General features: G+C 42.6%; 2 non-coding genes across 2 annotated transcripts; one reads left to right on the top strand and one right to left on the bottom strand.

The window, feature by feature from the left end:
* Positions 1 to 1,074: 1,074 nt before the first annotated feature.
* On the bottom strand, positions 1,075 to 1,146 carry TRNAM-CAU (transfer RNA methionine (anticodon CAU)). Its single transcript has one exon. It is a non-coding gene; the product is annotated as a tRNA-Met (tRNA).
* Positions 1,147 to 3,772: 2,626 nt separating this feature from the next.
* Positions 3,773 to 3,845, top strand: TRNAR-CCU (transfer RNA arginine (anticodon CCU)). Its single transcript has one exon. It is a non-coding gene; the product is annotated as a tRNA-Arg (tRNA).
* The last annotated feature ends 4,936 nt before the right edge of the window (positions 3,846 to 8,781 follow it).

Genomic DNA, 8,781 nt, shown 5'->3' with positions numbered 1-8,781 from the left:
TCCCCCACCCTCCAAACCCTCTGATGAGAAGGCATAAGGGAATATTTTGACCCCTTTAGGCAGTGGCTCACATACTTAATTCTTGCTGCCTCCAGACGATTTCATTCATTTTCGACTTCGTGAACTGGGGGACTTAGATACTGCCCTCGTCAACCCCTCTACTACCAAGGGGGTCTCCTGAGCTGAATAAAATCGTCCTGTGGTGGAGGGAATTGATATGAAGATGACGTAGGTTGTGGGGGTCAAAAAAAAAAAAAAAACTTGTAATAACTGAAGGAAATTTCATAGGAATGGTGGAAAGTAGTAAAAAAAAAGAAGTTCATGTTCATTTAACCATTAATCTCTTCTGCTATTATATGTCCAGTTTTATTTCATTATTTTCCTTCACCAGACAAGTTTTATTTTGGTACAGGAAAACTTATTGAACCTGAGGTATTGATTATAGATATAGACTTAACCTCTTCACGACTAGGGTGCTCTCCAAAGCTGAAAAAAATCGTCTGGTAGTAGGGAGAATAAATGACGTCCTCGGGGTGGAGTGAAATAAATTGAGAGGGGTGAGGTGAAGTGTGGGGTGGAGTAAGGTGAGAGGGGTGAGAGGTGAGTGAGTGAGGTGGGAAGGGAGGGGGGAAGAAAGGGGGATGTGATAGAAGGGGGAGTGAAAGAAAGGGTCAGTTTACCATCGTGTGATCGTTATCCTCTCTTCCTTTTCTCATCTCTCTCTCTCTCTCTCTCTCTCTCTCTCTCTCTCCGTTTCCTACCGTCTCCTCGATTTCTCCTTCCTCTCTCCTTTCCTTCTTAACTTAATCATATCCTGTTCTGACGACCTAATCTAGCCCAGCCAAACCAAGTCCAATTTAACCCAGCCTAAACAAACCCCACTCAGCTAACGCCAAATGACAAAACCTAGCAAAACACAACCGTATGTGCTCTTATCTAACATGACCTTTCTCACCAACCCATTTCAGGATAACACCCTTTTTTTATCTATTTCGCCATAACACCTTTTTGATCTATTTTGGTATTTAATTCATGCTTAAAAGTTGGGAAAAGATAAACAAAAAAGTCAACTTGTAGCAGAGCGTAGTTTCGATCTACGGACCTCTGGGTTATGGGCCCAGCACGCTTCCACTGCGCCACTCTGCTGACTATAGTAAAAGCTGGCTGTAGTCTGACTCATTCGGGTCTGATCTCTCTGCCTTACAAACAGCAGTCGGTTTCCTCACTGCCCTGCTTTGCTTGTGAAGATAGTAGTTCGGACAGTGGGAGTGAGAGAGGTAGTTTTTAGGGAATGTAATGGCCGCACATTTTTTTTCCCCTTCTATAAATTATGACTAGTGAAATTTAGGTATAACTCTGGATGGCACCCTGTATTGTCAGTTATTTAGTATATAAATTGAAAATATACTAGAGAAGAAAAACCTGATCACGAATAATAACAATATGGTAGTTGTAATTTTATCTGCTACACGAAAGTAAATTATTGCATGCAGGTATTCGGTATGGCAGATTAATATGCAAGAAAATCCTCTAAACACAAACAGTCTCTAAATATAAGAGATATGATTTTGATAACACGGAGGGCAAGGAGCGTGGACGTCCAAGAATATATATATAGAAAGATCGATAAAAACCTTGGCATTTTGAGTGCATAAAGAAAATAGTGCCAATATGATAAATAAATAAGACATGTTGACCAAGATAATACTGAGAATAATGAATTGGGTCTTTTAATACGTAAAATAATAGCTTGTTTGGTGAGTGTAATGCCGCGGGAATTGGGAGAGGGGGTGAGAGAGAGAGAGAGAGAGAGAGGATGTTAGTGTTACATAGATACAGATTACACAGACATTTCAATCTGGTTCTGATATTAATAAAAAGACGAATGAAAGAGTTTTAATTATGAGAGTGAGAGAGAGAGATGGGGTAAGATTGGAGATAGGAAAATAATAGGATTAAATGTTTCTTTCATCTCCTCCACTTCCCTCCTCCCTCCGTTCCCCCTCCCCTTTCCTCCTTCCTCCTGTTTCACCCCTTTCTTTCTCCTCCCAAAGCCTATTCTTTACTCCCCTTTCGCTATCTCTCACCATCTTCCATCTCTCTCTCTCTCTCTCTCTCTCTCTCTCTTTAATCCCTAATCTGTTTCTTTTTTCTCTTTCGACTGCCATATCTTTATCATCATCAGAGTTTTTCATTAGTGTCGTCATCATCATCATCATCAACGCCTCGTATCATCAGCAGTTATACATAGGTGTTTATTAGATCATGTTGATAACTTCATATGCAATAGGTTACGTTAATTTTGCTTGGTTTAGTGAGATTTGCTTAGATTTTGAAGGTTTGTGATGTTAGCTTAGACAGTTAGTGGTCATATAATGCTGTGTGTGTGTGTGTGTGTGTGTGTGTGTGTGTGTGTGTGTGTGTGTGTGTGTGTGTGGTAACTTTTCCTTCACGATAGTTGGCGTGTAAATTCCGTGGACTTTTACAATATGTCGTCCATTTTCTGTTTGTAGGAGCGGAGGATGAATTTTTATAACACTAAATTTTGGTTATGGGAGGGAAATTTATCATGACTGCTTTCTATTTTGCAGGTGAGACGAGGAAGGAGGAGTGGCAGAAACGTCCCATGTCCCCGTGTTCTTCCTTCAAATCAAAAGGCGAGTTGCGAGAGGAAGTTCATCGTACACGTATATATATATCTTCGTGAATCCCACCCCCGCATCCTCGCAATAGTGCTCACTTTTTTCTGAATCACGAGGATAGTAAGGATGAATGAGGTGAGAGAAGAGTCCATCAGTGGGTGATTGAGAGTGAGTCAATATTAGAGTAAATGGTGAGAGTGAGCATATTAGGGTGAGTGTGGAAGTATGAGTGTGGTGGTGGAATGATGCAGTAAAGCCACGTGACACCAACTGTAAACAAACGTGTGTACTACCATCGCTACAGGGCCCACGTGTTGCTCTATGAATGAAGAGTGAGGATGAATGGGGTGGGAGAAGGGTGAATGTGAGGGGGTGAGTAATGATGCGGAAATGAGTGAGGGGTATGAGTTGCTGAGGACCAGAGTATAAGTGAATGAGGGTGAATGTGAGTGTGAGTGAAGATGGGGGACCACGTGATGAACAAATGAACTTGGAGGTGAACAGAAGGTATGAGTGACTGATGAAATGCTGATTGTGGGAGTATGAGTGAAGATGAGGAACGTGATATGTGGAAATGAGGGTAGGTATGAGGAAGGTATAAGTAGTTGAGGAAACGAGGGTGGGTATGAGCTTATCAAGGAGAGAGAGAGAGAGAGAGAGAGAGAAGGTCATGAGATTGAAGACAGTCAGTCCTTCAGTACACTCCGAATGTTGTTTCCTCACTGTTTCCATATTATTATTATTATTTAAGTTTGGAGATTTCGATTTTGAGTAGTGAAGGGATTGACGGGGGCCTTAAAATTCTACTATTACTGGGGGTCCTTCCTTAATGAAGTGGAAACCGTCTGGTGGCAGCAAGAATTAGCAAAAAATACTTCATTGGATTGAAGATGTTATGTAAATGACCTCGTAGTCGGTCTGAAAATGACATCACCGGTCGCGACTTATGTTTATAGTTTTTGTTGAACTTCGGTCCGACTTGATAGGTCACACTTTTGGAGTTGGAAGGGTGAAGGGTCATACTTTTCGAATTGGAAGGATGAAACTATCAGGTTCATTAGCACCTAGACTACCGTGGGACCCATCCAGGCTGAATAAAATCGTCCGGTATCAGAAGAGAGTCGTCAATCGCCCCTGTGGCCTAATGGATAAGGCATTGGCCTCCTAAGCCAGGGATTGGGGGTTCGAGTCCCCCCAGGGGTTGACATATTTTAACAGAAAAATCGGATTGGAACAGTTACTAAAGAGGAAGGATATCTATGTAGTATGATCAGTTTTGAAGAACGATGTATAATTGAGTGAAAATATAGGGTTCTGTGGGTGGGGATGGGGGAGCCATTCTACTTGTCTACCTCGTCTTCTACTCGAAAGCGTATTTTCGTCGATTAAGACGGTTCCCTAGCGCCGCTTCCTAACTGATTTATTTCTGGATACAGCAGACTAATGTCTCTTTTTACTTTACTTAATGGAGTACGATAATATTGGAGCGAATTACGTATCAGGAGGGAATGATAGCCAGAATAAATCGCATCTGGGAAAAAAAATAAAATATAGAAAGTCCCGATGGATCTGTTGCTGTTTGGTTTCTCTTGTACTACTTTGTACAGAAAGATGTCATCGAACTGCAGCATATCAGTACTAGAATTTATTAGTTGAAGTTTAATAACGTTCACTGATCACCCGATATCAGAGTTCATGTATAATTTCATTATCATTTTATTAAAGTTCATCTATCAGTTTATCAGAGTTCATCTGCCAGTCTGAGTTCGTCTGTCTGTCAGAGTTCATCTTCCAGTCTGTCAGAGTTCGTCTTCCGGTCTAGCTGAGTTATTCCTGTCTGACTGAGTTCGTCCATCAACAAAGTTCATCTATCAGAGGACCTTATTTGGTTCATCTTTCAGTTGGCCGGAGTTTATCTGTCAATCTGTCAAAGTTTACTATCAGCCCACCTAAATTCATCTGCCTAAACTAATCTATCACAGGTTATTTATCATGTTCATAGAGCAGTCTTTCAAGTTCATCTTTCAGCCTGTCAAATTCTGTCGGAATTCGTATCTGTCAGGGTTCATATGTCAGACTAAGCTAACACTTTTGCAGTCCTGGTATACGGTATCAGTCCTTATCTGTATCAAGCTGTCAGACTATCCAGCTTGTCAGATTCTGTCAGTCTCTAAATCTACACGTTTATCGTCCGGTCCAGTATCAAATTTCTTCTCATTTTGTTGTCGTCAGGTGTTTACATTCCACATTTTATCTTATCAGACTTTCCAATTTAGTGTGCATCAGTCTTCCCACCCACCCACCTACCCGCCTACCTACCTACCCACTTACCTACCCATCTCAGATTTTGTTTACTTGATCATCCTACGTACCTACCACTGTGTGTGTGTGTGTGTGTGTGTGTGTGTGTGTGTGTGTGTGTGTGTACCATCAGCTAGCCTGTCTACCAGTCCACCTTTCTACGTACCCACCTAGCAGTCCATCCATCCACCTTTCTTCCTATTTACCAACCTACCTACTTACCAATCCACGTACCATACCTACCTGTCATACACCGCTGTCCAAATTGCCAGTAATGATGGAAATAGGTACACGATTTTGTGCTTCACGATACTAACACCACTCCAGCAGTGAAATGAAGAGAATCGGAGATAGTCGATTTTTTGTTAGTGTGTTTATGTGTTTCGCAAGTATTCGGGGGAAAAAAAAAAAAGACGACTAAAGAATGTATTGGCAGAGGAATTACTGGAATAGAAAAGGTATGAAAACGAAAGAAAGCAGAAGATGTGCAGAAAATTTTTAGAAGCAAGGGAATTAAAACAGAAAGAGGAACGAAAGAACGCCAGTAAAATGAAGGGAAGTGAGGAAAACAAGAAAAAATCAAATGACTATAGACAAAAGAAAACATGGAGAAAAACAGAAAATGCCCGGAACAGTGCAAGCGTTGAAAAATAGGAAAACACGAAAATCAGAAAACACCAAAAAGTAAGATGAAAGAGAAAATACCATGGAAGTGACAGGAACAGTAGAAAAAGTCTTACCTAAACTTTCCCAAAATACCAGCTCAGGGAGTGAAAGTCAGTGCTCTTAAAATGTTCCCATGGTTAGCAGGTCCAGCTCTCTCTGTCTGTCTCTCTCAACCATCCCTTTCTCTGTCTCTTCGCTATTCTGTGGCCCTGCTCCCACACTCCCTGTCTCTGATTCCCCTTTCTCTTCCACTCTCCCCTTCCCCCCCCCTCTCCCCTTTCCCTTACCTCCCCTACCCTATCGCATACACGCTTCTTCCACCCCCCTCCTGCTCCCCTTCCTCTCCTTCCCGTCCCAAATACTCGATGACAAAAGAAAACTCATCCCAATTACATAATGTGTGGGAGACGAGGGAAGGAGTTACAAAAAAATTACCCAGACCACACAGACCTTACACACCAGCTATAGGTAATCGGACTTAACCTCTTCATTATGATTGTGGCTTTTTTTATACACCTGTTATCGTCATGTTTTATTCATATTTAGAAAGCCCCTCGTAGCGATGAGGCTGCAAGTAATCGCCAGTAATTTACTTATACCCATTTCGCTTTAACTTGGCGTAAAATTGCCGTCTCCATGTTGAATGCTGAGTTGTAAGCATAAATTAACTTTGAAATGTGGCACTGCGTGGGAATAAATGCAATGGAATCGGAGGCAGAGTCAAGGAGCAACATACTGTACGTAATTTACACTGAGAAGGACGAAAGTCTGATCCAGGTTAAGGTGAATAAAGTATAGTTTGCTGACTTCAGTTTAAATTTGTTCATGCTGTCGTTAAAAGATTTAGTTGACCTTACGGAAGTCCCCATTAACCTCATAATGAAGGGATTAACCATCATTATCACCATCGTTACGCCACTCACTCCACTGTCTCACCATACCGTACAGTACACCTCGCACTGCCCCACCAAACCCTGCATTACACCTCGCACTCCCTCACACACCACTCACTGCTTCACCACCCACATCACACCACACACCACAACACTCGGTGCATCACCACCACCCACACTACATCGCACATCACAACAGTCATTGCGTCACCACCACGTACACCACACCACTTAGTGCATCACCACCATCCACACCACACCAGTCAGTGCATCACCATCACCCACATTACACCACTCAATGTATCACCATCATTCACACCACAGCGCTTAGTGTATCACCGCCACCCAGACACACAACTGACTGGCTCTGGAAAATTCGTCACAACCTCCCTGACCGTCTCGTTGCTGGCGAAATTCACGCACGCGCCTGTTAAAACACCGGCTAATATTGTATGCTAGTTCGGAGCACTTTAAACGAATATTTGTCGTATATTCACCATCAGTGTCACTGCCTTTTCGACAGTGTTACCAAACCAAAGCCATGAGACACGTGTTTACTTTGATACAGTTACAGGATTTACCTTGCCGAAACAGCATCACAGCAGTAGTAAACCTTTGTCATGTGATTAAGAATGTGCTAATACTTCGATATTATTTAAGTCGTGTTTAACGCTAACGTATAATTAATGTAACCCCCCCCCAAAAAAAAAAAAAAAAAAAAAAAAAATCTAGGCTACTGGTTAGTAATGAGGGATAAGAGGGTACTTCACCTTAGACAGCAAGGCGTGTATCGATAGGGAGCAGTGTTTCCAGGGCTTGGGTTTGATAAGTAACAGTTCTAATATAATCACACCACGAGATCCAGTTGTGTCGCAGCGCTTTCCAGGTGTTCACTGCCTGGTGGCGGGCTGGCAGCTGTCTGCGTCACTGGTTTACATCTTCGATTCCTTACTAAGCTCATGGCTACGTTTGATTAGAAGCCCTGAGAGCATCCTAAGTTATTCCAATATTGCGGTTAAATGACTGGTAGGTTACAGACTATGGAAATGAAGTTGGTAAAGTTATTCCGCTTTACATCTCAAATCATACACTACTGTTCTTCATTTACAGTTCCTTATTTACACTTTTACGTCTGGGGAAAAAAAAAAAAACCTGAAACTGTAAGGATGACGATAATTAGGAGTACTCTGATATATCCCGCAGTAGCCACACCACACCACTCACTGCCTTACTACCACCCACACACCACACTGCCTTACTACCACCCACACACCACACTGCCTCTCCTCACCACATCACTGACGTCCTCACCAGCACCCATACCTTACCTTTCACCATACCACTCATTGCCTCCCTACTACCCATTTCACACCATTCACTGCCTCGCAATCGCCCACACCACACCACACCATACCACTCACTGTCATAACTCTACACTACACCTCTCTCTGCGTCACCACACCATACACCACCCAGCCTCACCACACCATAACAGTTACTGCCTCACTACATCACCTACTGTGTTGTGTGGCATATTCAGAATGAGTTGGTATCGTGTGATTAATCAGTGAGTGGTGCCGTGGGATGAGGTACGGTGAGGCAGTTAGTGGTGTGGCGTGGCTGACAGTGATGCATGTGGTGTGGAGATAGTGAGTGGTGGTCGAGTAATGTTGAATGGTGAGGCCGTGAGAGATGTGCTGTATGTTGAATAATAGTGAAGTATGGTGATGTAAGCTGTGTCCTATCGTGAACTGTTGAATGGTGTGGCAAAGCAATGAGTGGTGCGATGTGGTGATGCAGAATGGCATGACGTGACGAGGCAGTAAGTGGTGTGGTGTGATGACTCAGTGGTTGGTGAGATGAGGCAGTGAGTATTGTGATGAGGCAGGGAATGGTGTGGTATGGTGAGGCAGTGATTAGTATGGTGTGGTGAAGCAGTGGTGTGGTGTGGAGGTTGTAAATGGTTTGGTGTGATCTAGTGTGGAGGCAGTGAGTGGAGACACTAGTTTTGTGCGATATGATGTGGTGGTGTGGTATGGCTGAGTGTTTTGGTATGGTGAAATAGTGTGGTGTTGTGTGGATGTAGTGAATGCTGTGGTGTGATGTAGTATGGACACTGAGGGGTGTGTTGAGGCATCAAGTGGGAGTAAGGTGTGTCCTGTATTGTGGAAGTGAAAGGGGAGGTGTTTTGTATTGATTTTTTCTGTATATATATATATATATATATATATATATATATATATATATATATATATATATATAATGAGAACCGTCGTTAT

This window comes from Coenobita brevimanus, chromosome 72 (genome assembly GCF_032717465.1).
Source record: "Coenobita brevimanus isolate Jiangsu-jjx chromosome 72, ASM3271746v2, whole genome shotgun sequence".
Taxonomy (NCBI): Eukaryota; Metazoa; Arthropoda; class Malacostraca; order Decapoda; family Coenobitidae; genus Coenobita; species Coenobita brevimanus.
The sequence above is the reverse complement of the archived record's forward strand: the minus strand, read 5'-3'. Positions and strand labels throughout refer to the sequence as shown.